Here is a 20,316-nt window from a genome sequence, read left to right on the forward strand (position 1 = left end):
GGAATCGTACGATTCTCGGCGAGTTGGTGGCCTGCTGGTTCGACAACTGCCGAACGGGCCGGTGTGCGCACGCGCACACTGCCCGTTTGCAGTCAGCGTAAGCCCGCCCCTCATTACAGTCATCGCAAGCCCGCCCCTCAGGGGGCGTGGCTTGCGATGATCGAGAGTGCGCTCTGCCCTCCCAAGATGGGCAGATCGTACGTTTTTTTAATCCCTTTACAACCATCGCAAGACTAAGGTCTTGCGATGGTTGTACAGTGTATGGCCACCTTAACAAAGTTGAGCAGCTGGGATCTTTACCAGATAACAATCTGATTCATTTTGAATACTTTAAATGAGTTTGCTTTCTTTGCCTAATGGTTAAGCTGGCCATACACCTTACAACCATCGCAAGACTTTTGTCTTGCGATGGTTGTAAGGTAATTTAAAAAACGTACGATCTGCCCATCTTGGACAGGCAGATCATACTTGCGATCATCGCAAGCCCGCCCCGCTGAGGGTATTTGTCTTACGAGCAGGCCACAATCCCGCCAAAAATCGTACGATTCTCAGCGGATTTTCAAACATGCTTGTAAGGTGCCCATAAAAATCCCACAATCTTCCGAAAATCGGCAGGAGTATGGAAGGCATGCGACCGTTTCTACTGTACGGACGCACGTCAATTGTCTCCCGAGCAGGCATGAAAACATGTACGATTGAATCGTACGATTGTCGGCAGGTTAGTGGCGTTCTCGGGACAAATGCCGGCAGTGCGGCATTGCGGTCATCGGAAGCCCGCCCCTCGTTTTTTTTACAACCACCACAAGACAAAAGTCTTGCGATGGTTGTAAGGTGTATGGCCAGCTTAAGACAAGAGACGTGCGACCGTACAGTAGAAACGGTTGCGCGCCTTCCATACACCTGCCGATTATCATACAATCGTGAGATTTCCCGCAATTATCGTACGATAATTGGCAGGTGTATGGGCAACTTTAGAAAACCAGCCTGGCTCCTGCCTTCAGCCAATAAGGGACCATGACTGCTTGACATTAACTTTCACTGAATGAATTTGGTTACTGTCTTTGGCAGAATGTGAAAGGTAAGCATGAGGTTCAGGTTACAGCTACCATGGGTTTGAGGCAAGTGCTGTGGCTGTAGGATTTGTGTTCCCGGATATTGTTTTGGCAAATCAATAATAATGCAGGCTTTTAAGGCTAAGTAAGGGGGCTTTTCCATAACCCAACCCTTCACTACCAAAGGGGGTGCACAGAGCAGTCATAGTGGCAGTGATGTGGAAGCTGTTGTACATTCATTGTGATTTCTAGTTCTTTGAGCTACAAACCCCTTTTGCATTTTTTTTTATTATTAATTTTGTGAGCTTTTTCTAGGTGCTTTCACTCATATTCCCTTTTTGTTTTACTGTTGTATCATTTGGCTCTCTTTTACGAAACATCTTTTTCTCTATATTTTTTCTGCACATTTTCTTTTATTAAAAACGATCTGTTAAAATCATTAAGACTGTAAGCCCTCACGGGCAGGGCCCTCCTTACCATCTTGTCTTGAATTGTATTGTGACTGTAATGTCTTCCTTATATTGTAAAGCGCTGTGCAAACTATTGGCGCTATATAAATCCTGTATAATAATAATAATAATAATGAAGCTTGTCTCTACACTCTAAATAAGTATCCTTGTCTCTATGAAGAGCACTACCATTTCGTAAAACCTGTTATGTTCCTGTCTGGAGGGACAATGGGCAGCGGCATCACATCATTGCTTCAGTTTTTAATTGTCACAGCATTTGCTGGAAATGGTGCGTGTTTCAGTTAAAACACATGGTGGCAGCTATTCTTTTGTGTAAAGGGTTAACTTTGCAGTTAACCAAACTCCAGTAATGATCGCCCTCAGTCTGTTGGCCATAGATTGTTGTCCCGCAAGCTTGAAAATCTCTGTGCAGGGTGAGGCTGAGAGTAGTATCGTCACATCTTGATGATAACATGGTAGGATCAAAACTGTGTGTCGTCAAGTATCAGTGACAGTACAGTGGGATCAGACCTGCCATTACCATCACAACAATCTGCCCTATTCTCCATATGTCTGGGCTGTGGGGTAGGGTGGCAAGATGGGAGCATTTTCTTACAAAGAAAAACATCCCAGCCTGCCTACATTTTGCAAATACATCAAATCTGAGAAAAACATGTGTGAAAATCTGTTAAAATCTGATGAGACCAAGGCTAAACTTTTTGCCCATAATTCCAAAAAGTATTTTTGTGCAAAAACAACACTGTGTATCACCAAATGAACACCATACCCACAGTGAAGCATGGTGATGGAAGGATTATGCTTTGGGGCTGTTTTATTCAGCTGGATCTGGAGCTTTAATCAAGTCGGAGGGGCTTATGAACAGTTCCAAATATCAGTACATTTTTGGATAAAACTTCCAGGCCTCTGCTAAAAATCTAAAGATGAAGAGAAATTCTTTCAGCATGACAATGACCCAAGGCATACCTCTAAATCAACAAAAGAATGGCTTGAAAATTTGTGGGGTGACCTGAAGAAGGATGTGCAAAGGAGATGCCTAGTCATTTTACAGATTTGGAGTGCTTTTAGAAGGAAGTGCATATTTATGCAACCACATTATTGTACGTTTTTTTTTATTTCTCCCACACAACACACACATACAGTAGATATACAGTAAATATGAAAAAAGATGACTCAACATGCTACATGAACTTTCTCAGGATAGAGGTGGATATCTGTGATGTATAAATACATACAAAATAGAATAAAAATACTTTAATATACAGTCTACAAAAATAATCACATTGTATAATACAGCACCAAACTTACAAAAACACTGTTACCAAGACCCACTGTTAAAATAAAAAATCCCATTTGTGTGATCGTCAAGCCCCTCCAAGTCATGGGAGACCCAAGGAGATTATCGTGGAGGAGGATGCCCATCTTGCAACAATATGAAAAAATTAATGAATCAATCACTCAATCAAAGATTGATATAAAAATATCACTTTAAATTCCATGTTCGAGAAATATACAGTATATAGTAAAATCCATTTGAAAGGGTATTTACCAAATATTTAGTCTAGTTAACAGTTTTAAAAAAATTACACCAGAAACTGTAAATGTTTTGCCACAAAATACCTCTTAGGCCTCACATGATTTTAAAATAATACACTAAACATATACCTCTTTTCTATGCCAGGGAACAGAAATTACTAAAATTAGCCTTGGCTACACAGCTTCTTCTTGGCAAAGAATGATGATCGCTAGGAAGATGGTAGAAGCTTTTGGCACCATTGATGTTTCCAGCCAAGACTCAGTGTTCCTATGCAGCTTTAAATAGAGTTTCTATTTACAGAAATGTGCCTTCCAATTGTCTATTTCTGGAGGCACAGATCCTCTGTGGAACCCAGTTGTCCATTCAAACTGTCCCGCTTCTGTGTGTGATACATAGATCCCTTGGCATTTACGCCTTGTCACATAAATTACAGTCTTCCTGTTTTAAATGCGAAAATAAATATACAAAATTATATTGCTTTGTTGGTTCAAGATGACCCCTCCCTGGTTTATTACTGGTCAGGACTGTATAAAGCACACACTAGAGCATTGTGGACCTGAAATGTTGCTCAAGTCAGTCAGTGATGTCTCCATTTCTCAGTTACAGCTCTGCTTTCTACACCGATAATACATCATATTGCATGTGTGGAAGGAGGGCAGGGCAGCTTCGCACCATTAAACATTAAAGAAAAAATCCAGTTTAAAAAAAAATTAACCTTGTACTGCAAGGGTTAATTTCTTATTTTGGTCTAGGAGCTGGAATACAGGAAATATGCTTGCCTGATCCTAAATCTGGAGTGCTAACCTCTCTAGTCCTTTTTTCTGGCTGTCCCTCGGCGGTCTCAGATCTAATGCAGGTGAAGGGACCTGCATTAGACATGATGACGTCAGCGAGGCTTAGGCTACCATAGCCCAGAGGAGAAGAGGCGGCAGGGAGCCCAGCGAGAATTTTTTTTTAAATTTGAGCCCCTAGTTAACCCTTGCAGAGTGAGGGTAGCGCCATGTGCCTCGGAACATAAGCATCTAGCAGTGACAGACAGGTACCAATTAGTGGCCTCTCATAGGACAGCATAGTACCCACCTGATTCAGGCAAAAATTAAACTAACTTTGTAAAATTCATCCTTCTAATTCCAACATGCTATCCACATTGGTAAAGCACACACATACCCATGGTAGTTACCCAGTGAAACTCACTCAACCTTACTAATTGCCACCTCATAACCTATCCACTTCTAGCTAAAACATACACACAGTGGCGTACCTATCACCATAACAGCCTATGTGGCCGCTATGGGGCACGGGCCAGAAGGGGGCCTGGTCGGTTATTATGCACTGTGTAATCCTTCTGTGGTGTGGCAGTGTAATTATAATTTAAAATACACTGCCAATCCAGTGAAGCTGGGGAAAGTTGGGTTACAAATGATAAACCCCAGAGGTATTTTAAGTTATATTATAACCCCATTGTGTAATTGCAAATCTCATTTTCCCAGCTTTATTGGTGGCACTGGTAAAGAATTATGCCTCGTTACACAGGACGCTCTGGCATTCCTGCAGCAGAAACATATAGGTGTCTAGTCACTAATCTGCCGAGGCCAGCCGAGTGAATGACTGATCTGAAGTGAAGTGAGCCGAACACTGTTCATTGGGGAGAAACACTGACGTGTCTTTTTTTTTTTATTCTAACATGATCAATGTCAGAATAGAAAGTAAAAATAATTTTCCCATTGAAAAGCATTGGGACATTACTATTGGCTATTTCAATTTAAGGTGTCCCACTTAGATGTGGCCGCTGTACCCTCTGAAGTAAATGATCAGGTGACATCAGCCATATCTGTAATGTACCTGATATGATTATATGCAGTTTTGAATAGATCACTATCTCTGGGTGCACGTATCCTGCGTTCAGCGACAGTGATATATTGCAAACTGCATTTAATCGTATTCTATAATAATAATACTAATGATAATATATGCTGTAGTTCAAGCACCAGAGGGGGGTGCGGGTTGGGAGGCCCTATATAAAATTTTGCTATGGGGCCTTGTGATTTCTAGTTACGCCCCTGCATACACAATATATAGAAATATAAAAAAATCTGTGGCTATGGTTGTGACAATGGTAAAATTATTTACACGAATGCTTTTTTAACAATCTTTAGTATCCTTCAAATAATATATGCATAAAGTGTAAAAAAAAAAAATACTAAGCCTGTAAAAGAAGCTCTATTGGACATCCTAACTACCTACTTTTGTTTATTTCCATGTAGCAAGAATGTAAAATGTACCCACAAATGTATAATGGATGGACAAAACTTATACAAAACATTTAAATAAATGTGACAGGATGCCCTTTAAATTGCTTTGTTGAGGCAAAAACTGGTTGCAGTGGCCAATTTAAACTTACTTTGTGTAGCCAGGATGCGGAATCATCAACTTACCGCTAAATTGAGCATGGTCCTAAGAAAAACCTCTTGTGGTATCTTTAGTCATACCCTGCAACTGTGAGTACCTGCTCTATTTGACTAACAGACCTACCTTTTTACATGTTCATTTCTCAATAGTACACAGAATTTATGTCTATAGTACACACAACATATGGTCTTTAAAGTTGTAAGTTTTGTGTGACTGATATAAGATTATCTTAATTTTTACCACTGTCCTTTTAAGCCACCCAGAAGGATGTCACACCAGGGATTTTGCTGCCTACAGTGATGGACAGCGCAATGGAAGGGAACACAGGATGGACTGTGATTGGCCTGCCACTGAAGCCTAGGGAGGAAGCATGCCCCCTAACAATGGGGACAAAATAATTCTGAATGGCAGCTGTATGGGCAGGACTGTGGCTCTTGCCACCGCATGAATGGTGGCTGTGGGAAGAGAGAACTGACAGAATGGGATGAGGACCCAGGAGCCCAAATAATCACTTCTATGCTGTGCTGCAGAGGAGACTGAGCAGAGAGAACTGCTATGTCCTGCACTGGGCTCAGTGTGCAAGGAGCCCAGCAGAGAGTGAACTGAGCTGATAGAGAGAGCTGCACACATGGCTGCTTTGCTGTCCCGGGGCTGAGCTTTGGGCTACAAGGAGGCACAGGTTTAGAGGTAGGCCCAGAGCCTGGCAGGCTGCCCTTTTGTCTGGCCTCGCACAGAAATTGTAGCCTTTTCTCAATCCTCACTTTTCCTGTCTATAGGAACGGCCATCAAGGACTTCACCCAGAAGGACATGAGAAAAGCACCAGTGTGGTCAGATGCTCATTGACTGCCACTGTGTACCTTTAGCTGCTGTTTGTTGATCTTGTCTGGCTGAAAGTAGAGTCCTGCCAAAGTGTGGGACTTACTCCTTCACTATTCTCTGTGGATTACAAGTGCTCTCATTGGAGTGCAAGCACTCCACCAATGCTGGCAAGACTGAGATTTACTTCACTGGCCAGTGGTTAGAGAGAAAAATATTTTTTTGCCCTGGCTATTTGTCCACTGTACTGTGATCTATTTTGTCTTGGGATTGATGTGTTCAATATATTGTGCTAATACTGTTACAGTGGTATTTATCTAACCCAACCGTCTCTTACAGGGCTTTAACCTGTTTTAATACAACCCATTCAACTGTTTTTGGTGTGATAGTGATTGTCAGATCCGGGAATAGGGTTGGTCATCACTGGAGGAAGACACAAACCCATCCTGCCAACGGCTCCTCTAGGGGTAGCACTACACCTATACCAAATATCTTTTAACCTGCCTGATCACCTTTTTAAACTGACAGCAGAAATCAGCCAACTCAGGTAAATGCAATGTTAGGACTATGTGCATTCTTCGCTTGCTCTGTATATTCTGTGACAATTACTTATTTTTATCTTTATGTCCGTAAATGTATTCAGCAGAGAGTGTCTGTGAGTTCAGGATCACGATGATTCAGTGTTGTCAGTGATTCACACCATTTCTTGTATCTGCTAGTCCACAAGTGACCTGCCCAATCTTCCATACTTGAAAACTGAAAAGAGCACACAGTTATTCCCAGAATCATTTTAGCTTCCTCCTGTTGAAGTCACCAGCACTTGCCAGAAAATCATTTTCCGGGTGAATGCAGAGGAGAACCTACAGGGGAAGAAGGCATAAAATTGTCAGTAGAATCATTCATTTTTAACTTGGTTTATACTAGCTTATTCAAAGCAAACTATGCAAGAAGCAATAAATAATATTATGTTAAACCATTACATTATTTTCTGGTGCATTTTTGTAAAACAAAAGTGACTTGATATCATTCAGAATTTCTAATGGAATGTGGATTCAAGGCACTCAGATAAGTTCTGATGGCCACATTTGTGCAAAAACAAGTCCACTCGCCACACAGCAAAGACCCATTGACTATTGCCCCATAAAAATGTTAAAATCATTTGCAATTTTCTGGATGGTCTTTCAATTTATCTATGTTATTCTGCATTACTGTTACCCTACAAATGACCTGCCCAACAAGCTGAATAGTCTATTGTGTTTGGATATGAGGGGGTAAAATAGGGTGCCTCTTATGAGTCCAGTCAAGAGACAAATGTTTCCCAAACACAAAAGAGTTCCTACCCTGAGTGATGCTGGTGTTTCAAAGACAACAGCAGCAAATATTTAGTTGGTTGATTATTTTTACCATATTTCTTGTATCTAGATAGGTTAATGTTTGAAAAAAAATAGGGCTTTAACACTGTCTTTTGCTTTTTTCTTGATGAAAGACCCTTAAAGTGAACCTATGCTTTACCCATGCTAGGCAAACCAACAGGTTTACGTCATTGCACCCCTCCCCAGCATCATATAGCCCTTGGTTAACTTTTGCTCCACCACTGCTTCATTCAGCGTGTGTAAGCTAAAAGTCACTTGAGTCAAGGCTTACAAAGGATTCTGGAATCCCAGTGTGACAGCACTGATGCTGTCACATGAAGTGAGTCATATTTTCCACCATACCCAGAAGTACTATTTTTTTCTTTTGGTTCCTGGTGCTAAATAGAGTGGAGGAAAAACAAAGTAAAGTAAGTCTGTTGCTTTCACAGAATCCCATTTTCTTTAAAAAAAAAAAAACATCTAAATGGGAAACATTAGATGCCATGATTGGTCTACATCTATCAACATATGTCCATTTAAAGGACGAGGTGCAGTCTACCATGCAAATCCTGCTCCTCGTGATGTTGTCATCCAGAAATGATGTCATTAGAACCACTGCTTGACAATCAAAAAATCAAAGCCAAAACGTTCTCCTTTTATTTTTGGAAAGTGTAAACCCCTGCCAGATTTTTTATTGCTGTCTGCGCCCTCACTGAGAAGATTCTGTCTATTTGTCCTTGTGCCTATTGTCACTAGCACAGAAGTGATGGAAAACCCAAATTATACAATTTTCACCACAACAGGAGGGCAAACAATGTTCTGATGGGGAAACTGGTTCAAGTGTCAACTAGGATGGGATTTCTCCTCACTTTGTAGGGATTTCCTCACTTCCTGTTGTGTACCTTGGACAGGAAGTGTGAAAAATCTACCCAACATGACAAAAAGAGATAATTTTTTTTCTAATCACTTCTAAACTATTGAAAACTTTTGATATACTGTACTTTAAGAGTGATCTCATTAATGCCCAGATGAAGGCATTTTCTCTGATGTATTTTACAGCTCACAACACATGTAACATTATTTTGTTTCTGGAAAATACTATGCTGTATATTCTTGTAGCAGATACTGTACTATGTTACACTATTTTTATGTTTCTATGTTCATTATAGTGTAGTGATGAGCCCTGAAGGAGCCAATGGTAATTTTGTTTAGCAGTTACTGGCCCTTTTTCTCAGCCCCAGCAACACTGATACTTCTTAAACAGATCAGGTTCGAGGTGTAGGGTCTTTTTAGTATTTACTGTTCAGTTGTAAACTTAGGAGAGAGGGGTTAGGCTTAAAAATTACCCAAAAGCACAAATAGATGACACTATCTTCTCAAGGAGCAACAGCAATAGCAACAAGTCATATGCGAGTGACCAAAAATAAGAGTGCAGCCTGGAAACTCTATGACTCGAGCAGTCACAGTATTTGTAGTGCATCAACTGGCCTTTTCTCTTCTGTATGGTACCTGAGTCAAAGGTGAGGAATCTCTCTTACAGGGTCCAGACAGCAGCTCTCCGCAGCTCCTCTGTGACACATTTCAGTAAGCAGAGTTTTCTGCAGCTCAGCTTCTTCAGGTTTTTTTCCAGTATCAGCTTAGGCCTCTGAGCCCCCAGCACCTGCCACATGCTGAGGCCCAGTCCAGACACCGTGCAAACACACAGGCCTCCTCCCAGGGAGAAGTCCCAGGGGAGAGAGAGTTCAGGACAGGTGCTACCAATTTTTTATCACCTTCCCCCAACCATAACTCTGAGTCAGCCTGCTCAGGGATGGGTCAAAGTCAGATGCATATTCATAATCTGGCAATTGATCCTCCCACACTGTATGCTGGAGCCCATCCCAGCAACAGTGGGAACAATCAATTTACCAGGTTTAGGGAAAACCTGCAAAATGCATACCGATAATCAACCTCCAAAAAGCATATGTACTTTTGTGCAGTTTGTGAAACACTAGCAGAATGTATACTTTTACTAACCATGTCTTAGGATTTTTTTTTTGTACTAGGTAGGAACACAGAGTCAGCAAACCAAGAATCCTATTAGACATTTGGTTGCAACCTGGTGGCCATCATCAGTTTTTGTGGAACATAGTCTCCATAATCTAGGCTTTTAAAAATGAATGTAATTGATTGGTGAATGGGATAGGTAGGTAAAAGGGAGCCAAATTAATGAGGAAAAGGGTGATTGGCATAACGATTATTTACAGAAGGCCTATGTAAGGACTGCTCCGTAAACAGGGGCATGTAAAGGTTCGTTCCAAGAGTTTCCTGCAAAGTGCCCTGAATCTGTGGCACCTTTCCTCTGTGTAGGCTCTTCTGCAAAAGAATGAACTGCTTCCAAATGGTACTAGGGATGAGCTTCGGGTTCAGGTCCAGGTTGAATTCGCAACAAACCCAACCCGTTCACAATTCACAGACATGGTGTCCTAATGTTGCCATTCACTACCAGAGCAACTAACTACCTCTCATTTGAATTGTGGTCAGGTGGTGCTATACAGTGCTCTACGGTGCTATTCACAGTGCTGTATTGTGCTACATTACTGTGAATTGCAGTGTGGTGGGCTGCATATTATTGTGTACTCCCCTTCCGTCCATGTACACAGTGCATAGACCCTTTCTTGGAAAACTTCAGTTATATTCTATTTTAATATAAATTTGATAGGATTTTTTTATTTTGGGTCTGGCAGCATGTGACTGACTCAAGCAAACCTGCTCTTTAATTGCAGCATATACCTGTGTGATAAAGGTTTATGAATCAAATCACCACATGTTTAGGGCACAAAAGCATTACATAATTATTACCCCTATTGCAAAGTCAGGCAGGCCTAAAGGCAAGGGCAGAGATTCTGCATGCACAGGTAGTAGGGATCAACCAGGTACTACAGAACAAAGTTTTGTTCCGGCCTCAAATTTCAGAGGCAGAGGATGTCTACCTTTTCTTTCTGCCAGTGGCCATGCTATACAGTCAGAGCATGTGGAGGAGGTAGTTGAGTGCATCACTGGCTTACAGCTGCTCCTGTTCCAGCTAGTGAATTGTGCCCCCTTCACGAGTTTACAGCCTGTGCTGCACCAAAGTGACAGATACTCAGCTGCCATTTTTTTTCATCCAGAAGGCCATCCCTGCCCTCCACTAGCATATTTGGAAGTGGAAAGAGAGCGCTGAACTTGTGTGATTATTCTGTTGATGTTTATCATCCAATAGTGGTCAAGTGATTTGAATATGTGAAATCTGGCTAATGGATAGACAGCTATCACTGGCCCAAAGGTCTCCACGGTATCCTTGGCTTAACAGTGAACACAAGAGATGTAGGAATTGAAGTGCCACACCAATTAAACTAGTCCAATTAAACTTTATTCCACTAGGGTCAGGATACAATCGAGTAGTAGCCTCTACTCTACTCTACTCAATTGTCTCCTGACCTTAGTGGAATAAAGTTGTATCTCTGTATAAAGTTGTGATCAAGCAAACATGGGTAGGGATGCTATATATATCTTTTACAGCACATTGAGTAAATTTGTTGGTGGCCTGGAAGGGTGCAGAATAGGGTACACTGCAGGATTTGATGGTGCCGCCTCATATCCTGCAACTTAATGATTGTGACAGCAATGTAAAAAGTACACTTTATTGTATATATTTGGCCTGAACAGCTGCATGCATTATGTCAGTTGTAAAAGTTGGCCTGCAAAGCTGTCTATGTAGTGTGGCAGCAGGCAGATGAGGGTGTCTGTGTTAAAGTGTAATAATGAAGTTCTTCCTCTAGAGGAAGTGCTGAGAGGGCTGGAGGCTTGGAGAAAACAAGCCCAGCTGAAGCAAGCTGTCTTGTTAGGGTCTCTGCAAGAAGTCCCGGCCTCCTATGAAAGCAGCTCCTCCCTGAACCAGTCTGTGTGTCTGGCGGACTGGGGAGCAATTAATCAGTGTGGCAAAAGACAAGCCTGTGAAGGGAAGGGAACAAAAGACAAGCCTGTGTGGCAAGCACTTTGAATACAGCCTATGTGGCCAGACGTTTTTGTTAAAGGAACTACCTGAAGTTGGTGAGACTTTACCAATGAAAAGGTTTGAAGAAAAAAAGCTGTACTTTACGTTTGAAAACCCCTGCGAGGGAAACACCTGTGTGGACTTTTCTTTTGAGTTGTGAGTGAATAAAAGTGGGCAAAGAAGCCCTTAGAAAGTAAAAAGCAAGTGGAGGTGTCCTGAATGCACTACCATTTGATGCTGATTCTCACAGTAGTCTGCACAATATTTCTTCCTTTTTTTCTGTAACATATATACTGTATACTTAAATGTGGTTATTTGGAATGATTGTAAGCCCTCATGGGCAGGGTCCTCCTTACCATCTTGTCTTAAATTGTATTGTGACTGTAATGTCTTCCTTATATTGTAAAGCGCTGTGCAAACTATTGGCGCTATATAAATCCTGTATAATGATAATAATAATGAAAAGCTGCATGCTGTGTGTGCTTTTCAAAATGCGGCCTACGCCAATTGCTTCAGTGCTGACTATGGAGTCTGTACAATGTTTGGCCTTTGTCTTTGAAAAATAAACTCTTAATTGTATTTCACGATAAAACCTGCCTCATTTCTTCCTCCTACATTGCAGCCTAGTTAAACTGCTTACATGATGTACAGCGAGTCTTTGCAATATTTTTGGAGGTTGTTTCTAATATATTACCAATTTTAAATTCGCAATAAACCCTGTGTTGTCTTTCCCTCATATATTGCGACCAGGTAAAACTGTCTACATAATGTAAAGGGAGTCTGTATAACATTTCTGGCTACTGTTTCTGAAATAATTCACTCTAATTTTTATTTCTTAATAAAAACTGCCTTGCCTCTCCCAATTAGATTGAGATGCAATTGAGCTGCTTACATAGTCTTCAGTCACTGTTATATGTCTGACTATTGTCTCTGAAATATGGCACTGCAAATTTTATTTCAGCATATTCACTGCCTTGTCTCTGAATGTGAGGTTGTGGTTTTGAAGTGTTTTTGTGCACTCTGTGTTGACATTTTATTAAACTTTGCAGACAAGAGAGTGCGGTACTGAACAATAAAAGATCACAAGCTATGATGTAAAACAGTTGAGGGCTTTAGTTTTTTTTACAGTCTAAACCTCTCAATTTTTGCCTTATACTCGCAGATAGCAAGCAATTGAGCTGCAAGTTTGAAAATGACTTGCTAAACTATTGCAGACTTTCCAAGCTTCACAATTTAGTTGCAAAATTACATCAAGTCTGCATTGCAAGTCTCCAGACCAGCGAGCTTGCAGAGCCCTTGCTAAGACCTGCAGGACTCTTGCTGTAGACTTGCCAAGCAAATTTGCTACAAATTCAAAAAGTGTCAACTAGAACTTGTGCTGCAAGTGTTCTGCAAGTCTACAACTTGCCAGGAATATGTGCAGCAAGTTAACAAAATTACAATTTCACCCTGCCACAAGTTTGTAGCAAGTTATCCTTGCTATCTGGGCTGTTAGCTAAGTGACACAGCAAAAACTACCTTGAAATACTTTTTTAAGTTGAAAGTAATCAGATTGGGGTGCTGCTGTTTTGTGTAAGCCAAGGAATATTGCAAAAGTTTAAACATATATTACACATGCAAATTTGAAGGATTGGTTTCACTCTCTAAGTAGCTGAAAACAGATAGGTAGTGCCCAGCTCCCCATGCCCTTTGTTTGACAATCTTTTGTCTATTAGCCATGAAAATGACCATAACTGATTTTTAGGATTCACCCCCAATTGACTTTAACAGGGTTCTGAAATAAGTTTACCATTTCTGGAATTTACAGTGAGTTAATGCAGGTGATGTGAATAAGAAATCATGATCCAGTCTTTTATGCAGCATTTTTTGAGAAAGGTCTATTGTTGGAATGGGTGCCAGGTATGAAATCTCTGACAGCAAAGCTGTTATGTGGCTGCAGCACCTGTTCACACATACTGCTGTGACCTGTATTGTAACGCAACTGATCAATGCAGGTCAGCGCAAGGACACAAAGAAGAAAATCATTCTCTGTGTCACCGGAGGTTGCCTCATGGCAGCAAAGCAAAACGCACTGCCATGCAGGGACCTGAGTTACGCATTGAACACTTCACATAAAGTTAAAAAAAAGAAAAACATGTAAACGGTGATAGCTCTGGAAGTGTGCAATACAACACACACTGCCAGAGCTGCCACAATGCACCAGCCCGTCCACTAAAATGCAGTATTTTAGCTGACGGGCTAGTGTGAACAGGGCCTAAAGGATCAGCATAAAGTCAGATGGGCACATTTTGAATTGCATTTTACCATTAGGTTGAATGCTACTGAACACTTTCTAGGTACCCTACACATGTGACATTGAGTTTTGGAATGTTTCCTATGCTCTGTGTAATGGGGACTAAGGATGGGCTAAGTGTTCGATTCGAACATGAGTTCGAATCGAACATCGGCAGTTCGAGTGCTCGCCGAGCGACGAACTTTATGGAATGTTCGCGGTCTGCTCGACCGCGTACATTCCATAATACAAAATGCCCACTAAAGCTCTGATTTGTTAAAGTCTTGCACCTGACCACAGGTCAGGTGCAAGACTTTGCCCAATCAGGGCTCAGCGGAGGAGGGGCCGGAAGGAGAAAGTTCTCTATGAGGTCCCCCCATGTGGGCGGGTGCAATAGAGTGGCACAATGTGGCATACAAGCTGTACTGAAATACTGCATGAACTTTTTAGGCAAATTACCACCAATACACTCCAGCAGCAGTGTTTTCAATTCCAGTATTTTATTATTTGTAATACAAAAAAGCAAAGCCAGCTGCTATCAGTACCCATTTTTATTGTCAGTAAAACGCTGTTACTACAATCTGTAGGAGAGATATGGGTAATTGAACTTATATACTGTAAAATCCTTCATTTTTCTGTAGGAGCCATGCCTTGGTCCAAACCCTTCTTTTCTAAAGCCTATTGTTGGCTGATTTAGTGTAAGACACCATCACACCTTTGCATCATTGCCTTAATGCCTTTGTAGTGGCATTTATTTTCAAAAGCAAGGCACCTGTGCTGCATCAGAGAACAAGGTGTGGGTTCTTTTTTGTCCTTTCCTGCTTTAAAGCCCATCTCTGGGCAAAATTAAAGCCCCTTCCTATCCTTCCTTACATATTCCGCATTTAAAAAAAACCTTCTGAAGCAATCCAATACTTATCTATGTCCACCATCTGTGTCCCTCACTGGCACCATTTCATGGGTGTAAGGGACTGGTAATCCATCACTGAAGGTGTGTTGGCTGGTCCTCGCCAGTTTCCTCATACTGATCTCATTGCTGCCTTCTCTCTTCTGGATCCAGATGGCCTTGCAGGTGCACAGTCATGCAGGGTAAACATGGACACCAGAAGAAGAACTTGGCCCCCTCTGCACAGAAGAATAGAGAAGACTTGGGACTGGAATGCCACGTGAATATGGATTTAGGTAAGTAAATGGGGCATTTAGGTAGGGCATTTTTTATTTTTTTTGTGCCCGCAGTTAGTTTTAGGGGGTGGTGTGGTGGTATAGTTTTAATGAATTGTACATTAACGCGTTAATTACCAAAAAGCACCACAATGGAAAAGATGTGAAGAGGGCCTAATAAGAAGGCACAATAGGTGGATAGGTGCATAATCAAGCTCAGTTTTTACAGGAAAAGTGTGTACATCTTCAGCTGCCTGTACCTCTGGGTGTTTTGGTTGTTTTGGCATGCGATATTGCGATATTCACTGAGTTAACCTCCGATTATGCATTGGTTCATCATATTCTTTCTTTAAATTTGAACTGGTTTGTGATAGACTTGCTTTAGCAAACCAAACAAGCAGCCTGTATAAAAATAAATTAAATAGCGACTATAAAAAGAAGGTAGGAATTTACTGGGGTTTAATAAAAATTTGTATACATGTATTTCCTGACTTAGTGTTATGAGCATGGGAGTTCAGTAATAGTTCTATGCGTCATTGAAGCACAAGTTGATTTAGTTAACAGCTTCCTGAGCGGAGGTGTACTTGCTTAAGCTGTCATTAGCAACATCTAGCAAGTCTAGAGAAAACCAACTGTGCACCTTTTTTTACCAGCAATTGAAGGGAGCTATTGGTGTGTAAATATCACTTCCTTACTTTGTGTAGCTTTGTTAAATTAGGCTGCATTTCTCATTATATATAATAATCAAGCTTGATTTAAACAGGTGCTGAAAACAGAAAAGCAACCAGCACCCAAACGCTTTGCCCAGAGAAGGAAGCACCAAAGGGAGCAATGTACAATAGATCAGTGGCTCAAATGTTAAAAATGTGTTAGGGCAACTGCACCATAGTACATTCTTACTGGACATGGGAGCACATTAGCTATATCATTAAAAAAAAAAAGCTTAAGAGGAATCAGAACCACCTCACAATGCCCATTTGAATGTAGAATTTAAAGCTGAACTACATCACATAATCACATCACATGTCAAAAAAGACATTAGGTAATGCAGCTCTGTGTTAATTAAATGTATTTTTAAATACAAGCAGTGTAACTATTTGATTTATTAATCTTCCAAACAGCAGTCCTCACACTGAAAGAAGGAAGAAAGAACGCAACCAGGTGTGCTGCATTACCCATGTGCCTCCAAAAAAACATGCAGATAGGAAGATAGAACTGAGTGACGGAGAGATATCCTTATGACTCTTCTGCTTCTCCTTTTACTGTCAAGTCACAGCCTGTGGAAGGACAAACCTAAAAAAAAAATTAAGTCTACTGCCTTGACAGACAGGGCTGTGCTGTGTGACAGAACTTTGTAAATCTCAGAACTGCATGGGCAGAAATACAAATCCTTCAGCAGGTGTAGCGCTCACCCCCAAAGGAGCCGCTGGGATATGCCCGGTTCATCATCCCTAGTCTGTCTAGGGCAGTGGTGGTGAACCTATGGCACGCGTGCCAGGGAGGGCAAGCGGGGCCCTTTCTGCTGGCAAATTTAGCGCATTATCGCGAGAAGTCGCCGGTCAATGTTATTCAATGGAGCTGTTCTAATGTACAGCTCCATGTCACTCGTCGCTTCAGCAGGTCCCTTTTTCCCGCTAAATTTTTCTATTTTTGAATGCAGCCCGATGTTGAAGGTCGCGAAATCTTTGCTGGAATGTTACCCCGAACAGTCACGCTATCCCGGCCCCGCTTGTAAGGTATGTCGCTTGGTGTGAATTGGGGCCTAAGGCAGTGATGTTGAACGTTTCTTAAACACGAGTGCCCGAACTGCAATACAGTACTAAACTTAGTTTCAGCGCTGGCACTTTGAGGTAAATAAATTAATTTTGCGTCGCAGTTTGGGCACTCGGGTTCAAAAAGGTTCGCCATCACTGGTCTAGGGGTATGAGCTTTAGCCGCCCCATTAGCATTTAACCAACCTCTTCTAGTGCCCACAAAAGCTCATGTACACTCCAGTAATGCAATGCTGAATAACTTTTATTGAACATCTTCTTACTGGGGAGAGAGGGTATAGGGATCCTAGACATCCAGGGTATAACAGACATAGACTCCAGACTCACCAGACCTGGGTAGCATCTCAGTATAGATCCTCTTGGGATACAGCGGATAGTATTTGAAGTAGCAGGTCAGTAGGGATGAGTATAAATCCTCAGCAGGAAAGACACCAGCCATGCTGCTGAGGTCCTCTAATTTTCGGAGTACCTTCAGCAGCCATCCAGTATCCTGGTTCTTCTCATCTGGCAGCAACACAGGCCTCCCCCATCCTCCATGTTGGCGACACCAGGGAAACATTTCCCTCACACCAGCCTTTCCTACCCCCAGGCCTCAGGCCTAGCCTGGGGGCAGGCTGGACAGCATCCAGTCTTAATCCATGGCTTGTCCTGGCTAGTCTGAGCACATGGCAAATCCCTCCAGCATATGTACCCTATCCCAGCTTGCACCACTGGTTGAGAGAAACCCAGGGATTGGCTACTGTACTGTACATACACTACAGTGCCTCTCATTGGCTGTCTCACAATACAGCAGAGTCACACTCCGCCCATGGGGGTTCAGTCAATGCCAGACACCTGGAATTAACCAGATAAATGCCACTATAATCCAGACAGGTGGACTAAAGCCTGGCTATCACTCAATGTCTAGTAGCCACATCACAGAAGGTGATGGGGGCTACACAGGTAAGAAAGCTCCCTTACATGTATTTAATCTGTGTATTTAGCTATTTGCATGGAGTTCAGCTTTGTATTGTTTTAGAAAGAACTATTAATATAAATGAAGCTCAGGCTAGAGACATAAACAGTGTGTAAATAAGAAAATAACATTTATTGAGATGGACGTGAAAGAAAAACATTTAATCAGCGTTCTTATGATGTGAAGATGAGATAACCTTTAAACTGTAACAGACAGCAAAGCTTGCTTACCTCACTAAAGAAAAACTGAGTTTCTGTTAAATTTAAACATGTATAAAAATAATACTTTCAAAGGAATCTTTGAGCCAATTGTGTATTGACTTTTGTGACAGATGTCCAGACTACATGCTTTGCAGCGAAAGATATTATGCGTGTACAGTGTAGCAAATGGCACGTCAGCCAATCACAGCAAACAGCTCAATAATCCCCTGCTTGATAAATCCTGGCACTTAAAAAATGAAGCATGCATTTTTCAATAACAAAAGGCTACAAGCCAACTATATCAGAAGCGGCCACTAGCCCCCCATGGATAAAAATAATATTTAAACAACTGTTAGAGCCAGAGTTAATATTCAATTTCTAAGCAGTTTTTACATTTCTGTTCTGGACCTGACACAGCTGGGAGCAGTGTTACTTCAATCTGGGTGTAATAGGTTTGATCCCAGTTTCTGGTTTGCTGAATGTGACAAGGAGATGTCACCGAGCTGTTACACCTCCCTGGGGGCTGTTGGCACCTCTCAAAGCTTCCTTCACAGCTGATTGGACAATTCATAGGCTGAGCTGTTCTCTTTTCATCTCTACTCTATCACAGAGAATGCAGTGTGTGCTTGACAATTTGTATCTGTGACATGTTTAGGAAGGATACCAGGATCGATTTAAAGGTGAGCTAGAGACTGCCAAGCATAAAGTATTCCAAAAACACAAAAGTAAATGCAATGTATTTAAAGGGAGTAAATGGATAAGAGACCAAGTCAAGGTTATTCACTGCAGACATTGTGACATTGAACTCAAGTACTAAATTCAAGTACCTTGAATATTAACAAAAATGTAGCTTATACGGTGGCTACTTTACAACACACACAGGGACCATGGGAAACAAAAAGTAGCCACTTTCCAGAAAGAAGGACAGTGTCATCACCAATTCAGAGATGGACTTTTTTTCAGTGGACTTTCTGTTCCCTGCCTTACCTGGCTATTCACTTAACCAAATCCTATAATGTATGTAGATTCATATTATTCTGCATTGCCTTATAATGTATTGCTGGGATTTGTAGTGCTATAACTGGTGGTATTCTGCATTGCTGTATAATGTATTGCTGGGATTTGTAGTCCTATATAGCCGGTGCCAATCTGCATGGTTGTATAGTGTATTGCTGGGATTTGTAGACCCTCTACTGCTTGAAGTCAGTGGCAGAACTACCAGGGTTGCAGCTGCAACCGGGTCCCGGCACTCCACCACTGTCCTAAATTCATTAAACTGTATTGTTTTAGAAAAACTGTCACATGACACTAAAAAATGTATCGGTAATTGGTATCGGAGAATACTTGAGGATTTAGATATTAAAAGTTATTAGAATTTATCATTTTCGCATGTTTTCATTGTATCATGTACATGGTTTTATAAAAGTATGCTTTCCCATTGATTTTTGTGACCCTGTTACAAAGTTTATAATATGTATTGTTGGTGATGGGATTGTATATACAAGTATCTACTTCATAGCAAAAAGAAAATTGTCAAACACAAGTAAGCTAGCTTCCCTGAACAAGAGGGCAGCCATCTGTGCACCATTTTGGCAGAAAACTGTACAATATGTATTGGATTCACAGTCATTTTCTTTAGCTGAAAGCACAGTTTCCTACGGAAAAGAAAGGCTGTTACTTAACTTACAGTAATTATACATGCAAACAGATGCATAGAGTTGTAGAAAGTATTATAGTCATGTTACGTCATGTTTAATATAAGCTGGCACATTATTGTACTCAATTTAGAGGTGTAAGAACAAGAATAATGGAGATCATAACTGTGACTACCCCCTAAGTGCACAGCCACTTAGATCGCTTTCCAGAGAACCTTGGTGACTTAAGTGAAGAGCAAGGTGAAAGATTTCAGGTAAAAGATATAAAAACAATAGAAGGCAGATACCAAGCAAGATGGGATGCACACGGGTTTGACCTGGCAGATCCCACTCTCAAAAGTCTTACAAAAGGAGCTTCTTCTGTGTTAAATGATTGGAATGATTGTATCATAAACCTGTGCTTTAGGTTTGAAATAAGTAGATTTAGTGTATTACACTTTTCTTTTAATTTTTAATGTGTTTCTTTCATGCTAAAACACTACATTCAAATATCCTGATTTTTGATGGGTGACCAGAGTGAAGAGTGGTATACGGCATTTATGCTGTATCTCAAAAACTATAGCTGATACGAAAAATTGGTGCCTTTTTTGAAATCATCGAGTCAAATGTACCAAGGAGAAAAGTTATAGAAGAAAGTACAATGTTTTAAGTG

This window comes from Nanorana parkeri, unplaced genomic scaffold (assembly GCF_000935625.1).
Source record: "Nanorana parkeri isolate BGI_ZX_2015 unplaced genomic scaffold, ASM93562v1 scaffold316, whole genome shotgun sequence".
NCBI classification, from domain to species: Eukaryota; Metazoa; Chordata; class Amphibia; order Anura; family Dicroglossidae; genus Nanorana; species Nanorana parkeri.